This window comes from Jaculus jaculus, chromosome 4 (genome assembly GCF_020740685.1).
Source record: "Jaculus jaculus isolate mJacJac1 chromosome 4, mJacJac1.mat.Y.cur, whole genome shotgun sequence".
Classification (NCBI taxonomy): Eukaryota; Metazoa; Chordata; class Mammalia; order Rodentia; family Dipodidae; genus Jaculus; species Jaculus jaculus.
The window spans coordinates 174,260,938-174,278,650 of NC_059105.1; positions in this window are offsets into that span (position 1 = coordinate 174,260,938).

Consider the following 17,713-nt stretch of genomic DNA (forward strand, 5'->3'; position numbering starts at 1 on the left):
CAGAGACTCTTTTATTACTCTTTCTGTTATAAATGTATTATTATCAAAATAAATCTTTATTTTATGCACTATATTTTAAATGTAGTCTATGATCTTTAGTTTGCATTTGAACATCCAGTTGATTGAAGACTTCTGACATTCAGAACTATGAAAGAATAAATTTCTATTGTTCTCATTCACCAAGTTTATAATATATTACAGAAGCTGAAAGAATCCAGTACAGTGCAGAATCATTTTGTTTTTTTTTTTTCACCCAGTAAGTATTATGAATACTGGACTTGAGTTTTCAAGTACACTTTTCCAGGACTTGGATCCAAATGGGAACAGAGACACATCAATGAAAGTAGGTCTATGGAAGGCATCCTTGGTTAGGATGGCTGAGACCAAAGCCAACTTGATGTGACTGGTAATATTTTTTCATTCTTAGTCACATCTTGCAAGAAAAAAGAAATAATTTCTGAAAACACATGTCACCTCATTCATAGTATCCAAATAACACTGAAACAGAACACAGAACATTTGTAGTCCCAATATGAAAGTTTTATGCCATGATACAGCCATCAATATAATGTATAAGAATTGATGTTTAGAGACATGGAAGGGAATTAAGAAGTTAGAAATATATACATTTTGCTGAAGTAATTTGAAATGAAGGTGTCAAACAAATAAATGATGGAAAATAGTCTTTTAAGGAAATTCAAACCTGGGGAACCTAAATTCCCCTCAGACCAGCTTGCTTGAGCATAGGAAGTGTATGTAACCACTAAACCATCTCCTCACCCTATTAAATTTTGAAAAAGGCATATATATTAGGAAATCCTAACAGCAAAATGTAATTAATGTTTATAATAGAAATTATGCTACTATTCATCTACCAAAATGGCAGAATTCCTTCCTTTAAATAAATAATACAACATATTTTACTCTATGTTAGAATCAATATAAATTTTGGCAAAAAAAATAGCAATGCATAAAACAATATAAAAGATATTAAAATGTCTTTAGTCATAGTTAGTATGACTTATTTTAGACTTAGACAAGTTTAGTAATTTATAGGAAAACCCTAGTAGAATGACTAGATATATAAATGGAAGCAGCAGGCAACAAAAAATAAAGTAATATTCCCATTACACTGGCTCCAACATCAGGAAAATAATATTTAATTGTACATATGATAACCTGAGAAAAATCACAAGCTTTTAGAAAATTAAATCTAATATTCAAAACCCCTATTGTACCTTAATGAACCCTTTAATTAATTAATGAAACATACTTAATTAGCACCTTACATAATGAAGCATACTTTCTGCTTGCATAACTTCACATGAAGCTACACCACATCAGTAAGTTAAAATGAGTCATTGTAGAAACGTTTACAACCTGGAAGTTGAAGAATGCCAGGCAGTAGAGTTATGTTTTAGGCAACAGCTTGTTAAATGTTTATCTCAGTGTCACTGAGAATGCTTACTTAAACTAAGAGTTAAACAATAGTCACAGCTTTGATTATTTAACATTGTAAAAATGCTAATCACCCAACAAGTAACTTAAACAATCACTGACCATACAAATCAATATTTATAAAGGTCTTTATCTGTACAAAAATGTCAGAGTTGTATATATGGAAATAGAAAGACATGTAATAAATAGTCCAAAAATATAAAAAATAAGAAAATTAAAGGGCATAAAGACAAATTCAAATTAACCTAAATTTAAGAAACACAGGAGGAAATAATTAAGTTATCCAGGGAAGATCTAAGGAGAACATGCTATATTATGAAAAATAATATTAATAGTAATACTGCTAAGAATATTCCAAAACTGATGAAAATTATGACTGACATTCAGGAAAAAGAGAGAAAAACCAGTGAGTATAGTGGACTTGCAGATGACCAAAAGAAAATTAAAACAAATATATCCTCAGAGAAAACTGCAATTTCAGATACTTAATATCTTAATATCAACATGGTAACCCAAACAAGAAGTGATATATTCACAGTACTGAGAGGAGAGATGATATATTATTTTGCAATGAGTGAAATAGTATCAGCTTTAGTCAAAGTCTGAGTTTGCCACTAGGAAAACTTCACTAAATATGTTAGAGTACAAACAATAATAATGATGAGCAAGATAAAAATCACACATTTGTTTGGGTAAATCAAAACAAAAATTAGCCATATAACATTATCACTAGGCCTGAAGAGATGGCTTGGCAGTTGAAGCACTTGTTGGCAAAGCCAAAGAACCCAGGTTCAATTTTCCAGGACCCACGTAAGCCAGATGCACAAGGTAGTGCATGCATCTGAAGTCTGTTTGCAGTGGCTGAAGGCCCTGGGATGCCCATTTGCTCCCTCTTTCTCTATCTACCTCTCTCACTCTCAAATAAATAAAAAATAAAGTGTTTTTAAAAATGTAATCATTACTAAATATAAATTGTGGGATTGAGATGAAGAAAGAAACACTTGACAAAATAGTATGCAAACTCAGAGGAATTAAATAAGATTAAAGTGCTTTAATCATGGTTGCACAAGTCTAGAAATCCTACCACACTGAAGATACAAGGAGTGGGGTCAGGACTGTAAGGTCATTAGGTGGAGCCCAGGCTGTGCTACATGAGGCCCTATTAAAAAAAAAAAAATGTCTTAAGAAATAATGTTTTGGGATTCTCTGAGTTGCTTGCATTTAGGTAGAGTATTTAAAAATTAATTAATTCTAACTCCTAATACATACATACATATGTGTGTGTGTGTGTGTGTGTGTAAATTATCATAATAACCACTAAAAATGATGCACAAAGTTAGGGAAAAAAAGGTGGTGACAGAACCTAGTTTTAGCACCTCTACAACCTAAAACAAAGAATGTTAGGTACCACCTGGGACTGTGATTGTGTTTGCTTAGGAAAATGAGCAAACTACTCTGAAGACCTTGCACCAGCTCTGACTAGGGCATCATGCACTGCCCATCATTAGCCAGCCTTTCAACGGTGTGCTCTCAGCCATTGCTAACTGCTTGAAATATTTATGGCTTTACAGTGGTGTTTTATGATATATATGCTCCCACAGGCCTTGCTGTGTAGCATGGCTTATGAATTTATTGAATTTCAAAACAGATTTATATATTTCCTTTTGGCTATGCTTTACTGGGTTCTTACTATTAAGCCTCCACACAGAGGAAGACGGTGGCCTATCCAGAGGGGAACTTGCCAATCACTGCACACTAATGAGCAGGATGAGGAAGAGTAGAGTGCTTTAAGCTGACTAGAAATTCATCTTCAGATAAGTACTTATTTTAGAACATGGAAGACAAACACTGAATGCTTGCACTGTAGAGCATGCTTATAAAGGAAACACTTGTGTAAAGCCACCTTGTAAATGAAGATGGTAATTCACAGTTTACCGACAGCATATGTATAATCCTGGTTGCAGAATATTATGCAAAATGCCATCCTTAATAACTGGTAACATACTGTTGTATTGCAATGTATTATAAAAGGTTGAAGCAAGAACCTTTAAATTTTTTTTTGAGGTGGGGGGAATTGTGGTAGGGTCTCCCTGTAGCCAAGCCTGATCTGTTAGTCTTGGGGTATCCTTGAACTCATAGTGATCATCCTACCCCTGCATCCCAAGTGCTGGGATTACAGGTGTGTGCCACCATGCCTGGAAATTTATTTTTAAAAGAAATGGTACTTTGAAATACTTATCTTCTTCCCCTATAGCTCCAAAATTTTGTAAACAGGTATACTCGTTGCCATGAGAAACAATTCCCCTCAGGAGAAAGAAGCACACATCCGTTCTCCCCACCCAGGACTCAGACAACAGACCAAAGCATGACTGTAGCACAAACAAGTTCTGGTGATGCCGAATTTGGAGGGTGAAGGGTTACTTGCGGGAGCGTGGGTGGCTCAAGGATGGCTGCGTTAGCACGAAGCCGCAGCCTACACTGGACAGCAACCTCATGGACGCTGCGCCATGGAGCCCCACCTGCAGCTAACCTCTGCCTCCCATATAATCTAGCTTTTTCCCAAGACCACTTGGAGTTGGAGAGGGAAGGGCTGGAGGTGGAAACAATTGCTGTCACTTCAGGTGAGGGTCTTGTGACACGTTTTTGCTCTATCTACTAGGGAGCTGTCAATAGCTCCATTCCCATGATTATAATCCTTGTATGGGTCTACTTCAAAGTTGTCATAGCTACCAAGCCAACATATTATTTTACCTCAAGATTGCTTCATGCTGTTCTCAGAGGGAAAACACCACACCACATTTGAAAATATATAGATAAGCATATTTGTTTTTTGCATACACACACGCCATAGTTACCTTCTCATTACTGGGCCAAAATACCCAACCAGAAGTAGCTTATGGGAAGAGAGGGCATATTTCAGGCTTACAGTTGTGAGGGGAAGATTCATTGTGGTGGAGAAAGCAGGGCACAGCAGGCAGCGGGCGCACACCTCCACAGATCAGCAGCAGGGCAGGAGAAAAAAGTGAGCTAGCTAGTGATCACGCAGTACAGCTGCGTTTATAAACCTCAAGGCCGAACCCCAGTGACACACCTCCTTCAGCAAAGCTCTAGATCCCAATGGTACCCTCAGCTGAGGATTGTGAGTGAGGCTCGGTCACAAACACATGTAGCCGTGGGGATGTTTCATATTCAGATGACCACAATACAAATATATTCTGTATAGATGCTTTTAGGAAACAACAAGGAATAAAACCATCACTCGTTATGACTAATGAAAGTGCTGATTGGGATGAACGCAGGCATTCCAGAGTGAGGTAACTTCAGTAATGGCGGTAAATTTCACCATAAACTTGTGGACTGTGAGAGCTTGGTTCTCAGCTTCTGAAATGGTGTATTGACGTCCCCAAATATGATGGTGTTGGAGGTTATTTCTGTTTTATTGCTGAATAGGTTTTGTTTTATGACTTGTGGTGCACTTGTGTTTGGTGTATATTTATGATTGTAATATCCTCTTGCTGGATTGTTCCCCTGATCAGTAGTAAATGGGCTTCTTTGTCTTTTTTGATTATTTTTGGTTTGAAGTCTATTTTATCTGATATTAATATGGCTATGCCTGCTTGTTTCTTATTCCCATTTGCTTGGAATATCATTTTCCAACCTTTTACCCTGAGGAGGGGTCTGTCTTTAGTGGTGAGGTGGGTTTCTTGTAGACAACAAATTTAGGGGTCTAATTGTCTAATCCATCCTGTTAGCTTGTGTCTCTTGATGGGTGAATTAAGGCCACTGGTATTTAGGTAATGACTGTGTGGTTTGATTTGATCCCTTCCATATTATGTTGGTTTATGTGGTTTAGTGTTTTTATAGACTATAGAGTTTTTGTGTCTTCTCTGAGCTAGGTTAATGTGATTTGCTTCTTGTAGATACTTGAGGTTGATTATTTAATTCTTCTGTGTGGAGAATTTCCTGAAATACTTTCTGTAGGCTTGGTTTTGTGTTCATATAGTTATAAAGTTGAGTTTTGTCATGGAAAGTTTTTCTTTCACTATCTATTATGAGGGATATTTTTGCTGGGTAGAGTAGTTTGGGTTGGAGGCCATAGGTTCTTAGAGGTTGGAGTGCTCCATTCCAGCCCCTTCTGTCTTTCAGGGTTTCCATTGAGAAGTCTGATGTGATTCTGATGGGGTTGCCTTTAAATGTGATGTTTTTCTCTAGCTGCTTTTAGAACTTTCTCTTCAAAGTCAATGTTTAGAGTCTTAATGACAATATGTCTTGGAGAGTTTCTCCTTTGGTCCAATCTGTTTGAAGTTCTGTTAGCTTCTTGTATCTTGATGGGCCTTTCTTTTGAGAGAGTGATTATTTTGTTGAATAAGTTCTCCATGCCTTTAGATTGAATTTCTTCCTCTTCTGGTATTCCCATGATCCTAATATTGGGACTTTTGAGGGTATCCAACATTTCCCTCATATTCTGTTCACAGAAAATTTTGAACTTACTGACACTTTTTCACTGTCGAACTGTTCTTTCTGTCTTGTCTTCCAGATCTGAGTTTCTATCCTCCACATGGCTGACTCTGTTCTTGACAACCTGTAAGGAATTTTTGGCCTGTTCAATTAGGTTTGCATTTTCTATTACTTTTCTATGTATGGTTTCCATCTCTCTGTCAAGTTCCCGTTTTATATCATTTTCTGATTTCCTTGATGCTTCTTGGAATTCTTCCTTGCATGTTGTTATGTGTTAATTTAGCATGGCCAGCTGGTTTTTTAGGTTCTCTCTCTCTCCTGGTTTTTTTTTTTTTGTTTGTTTTTTTTTTCTTGCTTTCCTTTATATCCTTTAAGTGTCTTTGGACCCCTTGTACTTTCTTAACTATTAGGTCTAGTCTAGCGAAGGCAGCGTCCACACGATTATCAGTCCTTTGCTGCTTTTGTGCAAGTTCTACCAATAGCTTGGTCAGGGTTGCATTGCTCATAACTTCATTTTGGATTTCCGATCTCTTCCATGTTTTGATTAGAGACTTCCATGGTAGGACTGGGAGATCTTATTGGATTTACTTGCATTAGATTTTTTTTATGTTTTTTTTTTTTTTTCATTGTGGTCTGCACATCACAGTGTGGCAGCTATGAGAATGGGACTGTGGTCTAGATGGACCGCAGCAGTGGTACAATTCTTGGGGGGGGGGTGGGCTGGGACAGGCATGAGGGTGGGGATGGTGATTGGGGGAGGGTTGCAAGGGGTATGGACAGAGAGTCCAGGGTCAGGAGTCCCTTGGGGGCAGGGTGGGGTGGGGCCAAATCGGCCTGAATTCCCAGGGATCAGGGCTGGGTGAAGCAGAGCAGGTGGAAGGAAGATGCAGGTCAGGATGGTTAGGTGGAAGTCTAGGGGGTGACAGTGTAAAGTGGAGAGAGCTGCAGTATTTCACTTCAGGACAGAGTGGGGAGCGTCAAGACTTGCTGGGGCGGGGCGGAGGGGAGCAGACCAGGTCTGAATTCTAAGGGAAGCAGCGGGTGCAGGTCCCAGCAGGGAATTGCGGCGCAGGACAGAAGCCCAGCATGTTGGGGGTGGAGCCGAGCAGGTGGGGTCACAATTCACGTGGAGGTGGGATGCGTGGTTGGATCTGACATGTGGGGCGGGGGCGGGGCCAAGCAGAGCATACTTGATATTTTTAATCAACTGGTTTTATTCCTTTCCTATCATTATGCAGCAGATCACTATATATTTAGTGCCTCGAATAATCCTCATGCATTAGCTTACAACTCTGTAGGACAGAATCCCGGTCTGTGGTGACTAGGCTCTCAGCTTGTGAAATCCCATAACACCATCCTAGGTGACAATGAGTGTGGGTCCTTATTTGGAAACTGGGAGGAAATCTGCTCCTAAACTCATGTTTCATGTTAATCAAGTTCAGTGCAGCAAAAGAAGTTAGCCTCATCTCCTTGGAGAGTGTGACCAGGAACATCTCCTGGCTCTTTGATGTCACTTGTGGTCTTTGCCATAGGGTCTTCTTCGGTTTCAAATGAGAAGTAGTGTGGCATTTTCTCCTAGTAAGCCAACTTTCTCAAAGGCAGACCTGATCAGGTCAGGCTCACCCAAGGTAAGTTTCTCTCCCTAAAGTTAACTGATTTGGCTTCTTAATCATATTTGGAAAACATATTCATGCCTGCCTTAGATTAGATTAGTGTTTGATTAATAATTTGTTTATAGGTAATATCTTAGAATTAAGATATTATTAAGCTAGGGGCCCAAGAAACCATTAGATATGCCTGTCAGACATGCATTTAGATGTCCCTTCAATGCTGACTTTATTACCTCTGAAGTCCCACATGCCTCCTGTGGATAACAGCAAAATGAGATTTTTTTTTTCTCTTGATTTTGAACTTGTTGAAAGTAACAGGTATATTTCATTAAAATTGTAATATAGGAAACTAATGAAAAATTTTGCACAATAAATAAGTTTGACATGTACATATAAACACCTGTCAAAACATTTTTTGATTATTTAAGCTAAATTTCCATTTGTTACAGCTCAAATGCATTGCTCTATTTGGACTCTCATGGAGAAAAGCTAATCTCTGCTTTAAAAAGATTTTGAAAGCATCTCAAGTTTCTTTTGAGATTTTCTATGCTTCACACAGACTTAAACTTTTGTATTTCATCATATTTGTTTTCTACCTACACATAACCTCCCACTAATGCTTTTCCTGGACAATTTTCTTACTCTTAGTAGTTTCCTTGACATTCTTCTCTGGATGCTTTCTTACCACACTGTAATTTCTTTTCGCTTGCATTCTCATTTCATTAATTCCTAGGACTATTGGGCTACAATAAACTGGTTTGTACTCCACAGCCCTGTAAATACACACAAAGTGGCAGCAGAATTTTCAGAAGCCACATTTGTGTTATCTCCCTATTCACTATAGGTCAGAGAAACCCCAGACAATTCAAGCTATTGTTATTGCTCTTGGTTGCCCACAAGAAATTAAACTAACCCTCCTGCTAAAGATACTAAATCCTTTGGTTACAGAACATAGAGAAATTGAAGCATCTCTTCTAGCTAACTTTCGTAACCCAGAAAGTGTAATGGAAGAGTCATTCAACTGTCTCTCAAAGCAGTAGATCCATCATACTGAGATACTAACCTACCAGGCAAAATAAAGCCACTAGTGCCATATTGACATCACCGTTATGGGGATAACTGGCCAGTTTCTAATTGGGTTTCAGGGTTGGTCATTTCATAAGAGGGATTTCATGCTAGATACTGGACAAACCCATAGCTGGACAGGTCACACACCCTAGAAGGGATCCTGTTGTTTTTCTACACAGATTTGTTATCAAACTCTCTTGTAAATATTTATTTTAGTATTTTTAGTATTTATTTTAGATTTTTAGTACTGCTCTCAGTGTTGGTCAGAACAGCTCCTGTGGTTTTTTTTTTTTTTCAGTAGATTGAAAAAATACTTTTAAAGACATTTTAAAGCATATATAATTTTACTGAGCTTTAGATACCCACTATTTACTCGTTGACCAGAATTTACATTTTGCTCTTATTTGAATTGTCTTATTATCATTAATTTATTGACTGTCAGATTTGTAAACCATTCATTTCTCCATTATGTATTGAGCTATGGTATAAATAGCACATTATTCTAAGTGATGCACAGTTACTTTAGTGATAAGTGGCAGAGTCTTCATAGAAGTTAATATGTGACAGAAAACATTATAAAATATCACCATCTTAGCAACTCACACTTTGATATTGATGAGTATTGCTAGACAAATAGAAGATTTTCTAGTGGGGATGAGGAGAGAAATCACTTATGAGTCTACCTATTCAGTTAAATCTTAATGGAACTGGTAGGTTTCACATTGTACTTTAGAGCATAGTATATGCAATAAATTGAAAGTCCAAAAACACTGACAGCCTTACCACAATTAAGAGATTAACAAAATAGCCCAGAGAAGAGATGACAAATGCATGAACTGAAGTAGAAAATCCACCTTCAGAAGCTACAAGCGAAAAGATTAATTGGACTAAGTACTCGCTGAATGTGGATAAGAGGGAAATCAAATAAATCAAAGTACCCTAAGTTCATCAGCCTATCCAGATGAATGATTCTTTTAATCAAAATACTGTAGTAAGAAGGGAAATTTAAGTGGAAATGATAATTTTTAATCACCTGAGTTGAAATGGAAAGATATGTTGCCACTAAATGTTGATGGCCAGGATACTTCTTCCCATGTACAGAGAATTCAAACACTGAAGAGACAGTGCAGCCTGACAAAGGCATGGCTCTGAAATCAGACACCGAGGCTCAGCTCAAATGCCTGCATTGTTCTTCACTGGTTGAGCCAGATAAATGGAGGACTTTATATCTCTGCTTCAGTTTCCCATTGGTAAAATGGAGATAATAACAATGGTTCCCATGTGGAATGATGAGTTATTATACATTATAATGACTCTTGGTAGGTATTGAACTTTCAATACATCCTCTCAACCATTCCCTCTGGAATGAACTACCTAGCTGACTTAGTGGCATCTAGTCCTATGTTCAAAATAATTGGGGATTTTGTTTTTTGCATCTACTATTTTTTTTTTTGCATTGTTGATACCTCTTTTCAAAGTAACATTCTCATTATTAGAGTTTTATGTGTTATTAATGTGTCTCCTAAACTTCAATTTCTCACTGTATATGTCACATTAAAACATCCTGCAACTCGACAGGTACAAACATAAATGTTTTAGTATCATTTCTCACAATCTGTCAAAAGAAATGTGAAAGTCCAACCAAGAAATGTGTCCTGACGAGCTTCTCCCCATCGCCTAACTGATTCCTGCCCTAGCCTGAGCCCCCTCACCCAGGGCCACTCTTGCACTATACAGTAGTAAAGAGCGCCCTCCCAGTCTCGGGCCTTCCTATGCTTGCTAATCCATATCTCAAAGTCTTATATCTTATCGTAGCATGTCTCTGAATGAAACATCTTGAAAGCTTGCTATTTCCCATGGGACCCAGTATAATAAATTCTTCAGTGGAAAATCCCGCACCCTTCAGGGGGTGTGGTCTCACCGTTGCTCCAGTCACTGCCTCCACAACACAGACCCTAGCATATGATAGAAATGAACTACAGTTCACCACAAGACTCTGTCTCCACAATTCCCTTGCTGATAATAGCCATTTCCCTCTCTTGAGTCTTCCTAGCTTTAGAACACATGGGCATTTGTCAAGACTCCCCTCCCCTCCAGGTAACCTTTTTTCCTGAAACCTTAGCAATTACTTTTGCTGGCCTAGATGATGATTGTACAAATGACCCCTCTGTAGTCCTCCTTGTAACCCACATGTATGCCTATTGGAGCTTGTGACCCTAATTGAATCAATGTTTGTTGACCATTTCAGTTTATCAGACATTAAAGATTTCAAATATAATATAAGCAAACCTGTAACATGGCCTGACATATGGGATACCCAAAACTACATGTTTATTGAACAAATATTTCATACTTAAGGAGACAGGCTCTATAATTAATCCAAATGTTAGCACAAAAGAGCAATAACTAACTTTTTCAAAATCTAAAGAAATAGTTAATTAGATGGGAAACATGGCTATCAACAAATTTTAATATTCAGTTCCTTAGCAGATTACTAGATAAAAGAGCACATTGCTGGGATGAAAAAAAAAATCTATATCTTAAAAAACAAAAATGGAGTTGATGCTTTAAGTTCACATTAATGTGTTTGGTGACTGTCATAAACTCCCACCAAATGTTTTTGCACCAATTATTCCCTTTAATTTTTTTATAACCTTTTTCTAAAGTAAAAAAAGACATCAGTGGGATTTTGTATGTTTTTACCTTTCTCTTAAACTTAAGATTTTACTAATTATTTCAACTTCATTAAAATATCTGTTACTTCCCCCAGGTAAATTTTCAAGGTGAAAGAGAATTATTTCTCCTCTAAATTATGTGGTTCTTTTCACGCAATCTTTGAACAACCAAAAACTAATTATAATGAACTTGTGGTCTTATTGAAAAGCTATTAATATTATTAAAGCTATATCCACAATTCTTATAATGCTTCAACCCAAACATTTCATATCCATCTCTTATTTTCACATTGAACACTTTTATTTCAGGCAAGATTTTAGTCATAGAAAGTATCTTAATTTACTCCAAAATGAGAAGCAAAATAAGACCCAAAATGGTATTATAACATAACATGTAGCAATATGAACACCTCTGATTAAGAATATTCACTGACTCTTGGGATAATATCACAGAAACATATTCAAAACCACTTCGAGCTTTCTAATACTGATTCTTGATGATTCTGCTGTTCTGAGTCATAATGACCCAAATTATTTTGTAGGTAAATACAATCAGTATCTTAGTTCTTTTACAGAGCAAATAAGTTATTGGCAAATTGGTACATTTGCCAGTTAATGGTACAGAATTAAATTAAAATACATTATACAAATGGCACAGTCTGGGATTGAATCACTTAAGAAAAATGATACTGTTAATTAAAGTTATGCACTACTGGGTTCTTTAGCTCATGCCCGGACTGACATAGAAAGCTTAGCAAATAATGTTTTCCTCTCTGCACACTGAGTTAGATGTGGAAGTATTCAAAGACTGTAAAACTGGAGCTGAAGGGATGGCTTAGTGCTTAAGGAATTTGCCTGCAAAGCCAAAGGACCCTGGTTCAATTCCCCAGGAACTACATTAGCCAGATGCACAAGGGGGTGCACACATCTAGAGTTTGTTTGCAGTGGCTGGAAGCCCTAGTACGTCCATTCTCTCTCTCTTTTTATCTTTTTCTCTCCCTCCTTTTCCTGTCAAATAAATAAATAAACAAAAATAAAATATTTTTTTAAAGATTGTAAAGCCATGAAATAAATACTTTGTTTCTACACTAGATAATGAGGACCAGATTGATGATACAAGTCAGGGTTGATGTTCAGCCTCAAAAAATGCTTATCTTAAAGGACCTCTCTCCATCTGTCTGCTTCTGTTTCTTCACTAAGCACCCCCTCATCCCACTTCGGGTAGGTTTTCGGTCTAGCTTTGAAAGAACTCCTGCTGTCACTACTCATATCTTTACATTAAATGGTGTGAACCTTCCAGAAGCTCACTGCTGAACACACTTTTTGCTAAAATGTTGAGACTATAAATTCCTCAAACCCCTCCTCCACATTTAGCTGCTCTGAGTTCCTTTTATACACTTGTCCTTCACTGCCCTGACATATGGTAGAATTCCTATCACTTGGCCACAGCACACTTTCTCTTCTCTTTTTCTTTTTTCTTTCTTTCTTCCTTTTTTTTTTTTTTTAAATTTTGCCTGTGAAATCTCAGCAAAAGTGGCAGCTTCATTAACACCTGATTCTAATCCAAGTTCTACTTGTGAATGGTACCCCAGTCATCCTGTCAATTACAGCTAGTAGTGCAACTCTTGCTTGCATATGCTCATCTTTTTACCATTTTAGTAGCATCATTAAAGTACAAGTCATCAGAGATGGAGAGATGGCTTAGCAGTTAAGGCACTTGCCTGCAAAGCCTGAGGACCCAGGTTTGATTCACTAGTACCCACATGTGTCTTGAGTATGTTTGAAGTGGCCAAGGGCCCTGGTGCACCCATTCTCTCAATCTGCCTCCTTCACTCTCTCTTTCAAATAAATAAAAATAATAAAATATTTGTGTTTTTCTTAAGTACAAGTCATCAAAATGTCCTACCCTTCCCAAAGCAATATAATTTTCTACTGGCTTCTACTTCTTCCTGTTTTCTCCCATTACGTTCCTCACACTGTACCTACAGTGATCTTTTAAGTTCTGCATACTGTACCTACAGGGATCTTTTAAGTTCTTCATACTATACCTACAGTGATTATTTATTTATTTATTTAAGTGCAACAGAGAGAAAAGGAGGGAGAAAGAGAAAGAGACAATGAGCACTCCAGGGCCTCCAGCCACTGCAAACCAACTCCAGACGCATGCACCCCCTTGTTCATCTGGCTAACATGGGTCCTGGGGAATCCAGCCTCGAACCGGGGTCCTTAACCGCTTAACCACTAAGCCATCTCTCCAGCCACCTACAGTGATCTTTTAAGTCCTTCATACTGTACCTACAGGGATCTTTTATGTTCTTCATACTGCACATACAGTGACCTTTTAAGTTCTTTATATTGTTTCTATAGCAATCTTTTAAGTTCTTCATACTGTACCTACAGTGACCTTTTTAAGTTCCAGATACTGAACCTACAGCAATATTTTAAGTTCTTCATACTAAAACTACAGTGATCTTTTAAGTTCTTCATACTGTACCTACAGCAACCTTTTTAAAATGTAAACAAGTGCTGCCACCATTCTCTCAAAGGTTAGACCCCATCTCAGTTTCTGTGTTTCAGACACAAACTGTTTTCCTTACAATCCTTAAATTCTTTATGCTCTAGCACAGGGCACTCTGACTTATACTGGTTCAATACATCCCCCATAACCTTGGTGTCTGGGTTCACTAGTCACTCAAACGGTATCCCTCCCATAACTCCTCAGATACCCATTTGTGTTGAGTGAAAATTGAAAAGTTATTAAGAGGACTAGTGGGAAATGAAACATCAAGAGAACATTAAAATGCCAATTTTCAAACTCTATTTTGTTCTACTGCATCTCTCGTGACTTAATTTTTTAAATTATTTAACTATTTGGAATTGCTAGGCATAATTAACTTTTTGAAGACTTGAGATTTCCTAAGTGCCCAATTTCAAAAATCTTTTCTATCTAACTTGCAACAAATTATGCTCAAACTTGCCTATCTTGTCAAGCACTACATTTTGGAAGTAAATTCCCCAAGTTAACCATTTTTATGTGAGCAGAATTTTCTGCTTCCATTCAGAACTTTGTTTTCTACTTTTGTGTGTTTTTGTTTGTTTGTTTTCCTTTGAAAACCTCTCATCTTCATCTTTCCATTTGAATAAATCCATGAGGTAGACCCCTACTAATTGACCAGGCTAAAACAATAGGTAGGAAGGAATATGTATAATTTCCTTTTCATTTTATTATGAAAAGGAATTAGATATATTTCATGATCTTATACTACCAAGACCTCTGTATTTTAAAGAAAAAAAAAAAAAAAACATAGTTAAAATAGAATACTTGCTTCCTAACTGACTACGACTCCCAAAATGCATAAACCACAACACCATGGGGAATACCTACAACACCACTGAGAAGCATCCCCAGTGGAATGGGGACAAAGACAAGGGAAAAGAGGGTACCAACACATGATGTATCCATCTGAAATACCTTGTTAATAAAAATAATAATAAACATAAAAGAGAATATTTGCTTCTTATCACCTGAAACTGTGTAGAGCATAATCTAGAACTTTCATCTATGCACGAAAGCTTTGGTTATTTTCACTTGATATCCCCAATGTATAGCTCAGTGCCAAGGTTAGTATTTGATATTTTTAGCTCTTTCTTCTCATAATGGCTGTGGAATTTTTCATGAGAAGAGTTCTATGGAATATACTCGAGGGAGATTTGTTCAGTGCAAATTAAAATAACACAAATATCTTTAGCATATTACATGGGTAAAGACTTTCTGTTATGATTTTAACAAGCACACACGACTTTTTGAAGAACAGGGTTATGAAAACATAACAAATAACCCTTATAAAAACATACAAGGGCTGGAGAGATGGCTTGTTAAGCACTTGCCTGTGAAGCTTAAGGACCCTGGTTCAATTCCCCAGAACCCATGTAAGCCAGATGCTCAAGGTGGTGCATGCATCTGGAGTTCAATTGCAGTGGCTGGAGGTCCTGGCACACCCATTCTCTCTATCTCCTTCTCTCTGTGACTTTATCTCTCTGTCTGTTGCTCTCAAATGAATATAAAAAAAAAAAATACAAAAGTATCTGAGATCAAAACACAAAAGATGTTTGTGGGTTTTTTTTTATTATGATTATATCTTCTCCTTTCCCTAAAGGTGTTTGTTCCACGTTCCTGGAAAGCAGATGTGACACCTGGCATGGAAATTGTACTGACCAGCTTGTTCTCTGTCCCCACCCATTCAAGCTTTCTTATCCTGAATCTGTGCTTTTCTCCCTGACACACTCACCAATCAAGGTCCTGTCAATACATTTAAGTACAACCAGTAAAGCTTATTCCATCTCCATGACTAATTTATACCCCAAAGGTTATTAGAAACCCGGATCCAAGTCACCATGTAGATTAACTGCTCAGGACCCTTCCTAGCTCCAGAGCATTCTGCTTTACTTCCTCCTATAAAATAAATTATATCCCATCTTTGGGGATCCCGTTGAGGACTTGTCTTCTTTGTTCCCCTTAAGCTCTATAATAAAACCTTTCTAAACCCCACCTGCTGTGGTCCATGGATTCCATTCACTGAATTCACTAGACAAGAACCTTGAGGTCACTGGCTCAGTGGAAATTCGATTTGACTTTGCGCATCTGACACTCCAACTCCGGAGGTCAGAGCCCACCCAAGAGCTGAGAAAGATTCCATCCGTCTTAAAGTCATCCTGTAGTCCCCTATCACAAATGGTGGAGATGGCAGAAAACTCCAGTTCAGAATGGGAAGGGCACAGGAACTTCGGGGCTTTGGAAAAGAAATACGTCTTAACAACTGGAATTTGACAGCCCCAAACCTGAGGCCAGTGGGCCTGTCAGCAGAGAGGGGTCTGAGCCGTGGCTCCACACTGTCACCCCCAAATGCTCAAGGAGTTCCCTGAGACTTCTAGGGATACCAACTCAGGCTAAACCAAGGATGTATAGCTTTCCCCCAGGAAAGAATTCCTGGAAAAGCTTGTATGGAGAAGAGCTGAAGATTTTATTAACGACATTTTAAACGGTCCTAAGCGCCGATTAGGAGAAAGCAGGGACTCTTAGAAAGAGTGAGTGCACCCAGGAGGGTGGGCTCCTCTCAGAGCCTTGGGCAAGGGCCCCGTGGAAGACCCCGTGTGAGTTTCCAGAGCAGTCTTGTCAGTAGACTCCTAGGAGAAATTGCCTCTTCTGTATCTGTTTCCTCTTTTGATAATTGAGATTGTAAGGTGGTTCTGAAAGGTGTCACAATCTGATAAGATAAAACAGGAGCCTACCTTTGCTGTAAATGAGCTTTCATGCCAGAGTACTGGAAAATTGTAGGTTTACAGCTGGGAAAGGCAGAAAGTCCTAAAATAGTTGTTAGTCATGGTGAAATTGTTATTTCTCTGCTGGCAAGAGACTTGATCAAATAGTCTTGAGCGGGACGTTCCAGTTTCCTTCTCATGTCTCCAGAACTTTCCCTATCATTCTATGATGCCCCTGAGTTTGGAGTCACTTATTTCGCTCTGAAATGCTATAGATCTGAAGAACTCCAGTGGTTAGGGGTGCGCACAGTACGCAGCCCTGCAGCCCTTCATCGGGGATTAATGCTGAAGCCTAGAAGGTGTGAAGAAAGATTTTCTGTCTGTACTGATCTTAGTGCCCTGGTTTCTTCCACTGCCAGGTGACATGGGTGATCACTTCCAGCTAAAATGTTAACCCCCTTGAAACAGTTTAGGATTAACAGGGCCCCTGAAGGCAAACTAAAAGTAGCTGAAGGAGAAAAATGTCCTTGAGCCTGTAAGGAAGAATACAGCTTCTCCCTATCTTGTTTTTCCTAATGGTGTTGCCTCCCTAGATCTCTTTTTTCCTTAAGCCTTACTCCCTCTCTTCATCATGTTTTCCTTGCCCCTTCCCATAAAAATCACTAAGGAGGGTCTCCAGGTGCATGACCCACTTAGGAACCTCCTGTTTCTGGCTCTGGCTCATTTACTTCCCTAAAGTTCTATCATCCTTTGTATAAGTAAAACAAACAAATATTTATATATATATATATATGTCACCCTCTATGGCTCTGTGCTTTTAATTCTTTGAATTCTCGAGAAAACAACTGGAGGTCACTGATTCAGTGGAAGTTCTGTGTGGCTGTGGCAGTCCAGCACCCTAACTCCTGGGCTCACACCTCAACCAAGAGCCAAGGATGGTTCTGTCACTCTCAAAGACATCCCAAATTCTCACGTCAATCTCAGGGGTTACGATCAGAGTTTGTTGCAGTTTACAGTTTTGAGTGGAGGTTTCATCATGGAAGGGCAGACAAAAAGGACAGAGCAGGGATCTGGTGTCACATCACTGCAAGGGAAGGAAGGAAGCAGAGAGTGAGAAGGGGACATGGAACAGGGCTATAAAACCTTGAAGCCTGTCCCTGGTTAACACACTTTTCCTAGGAAGAC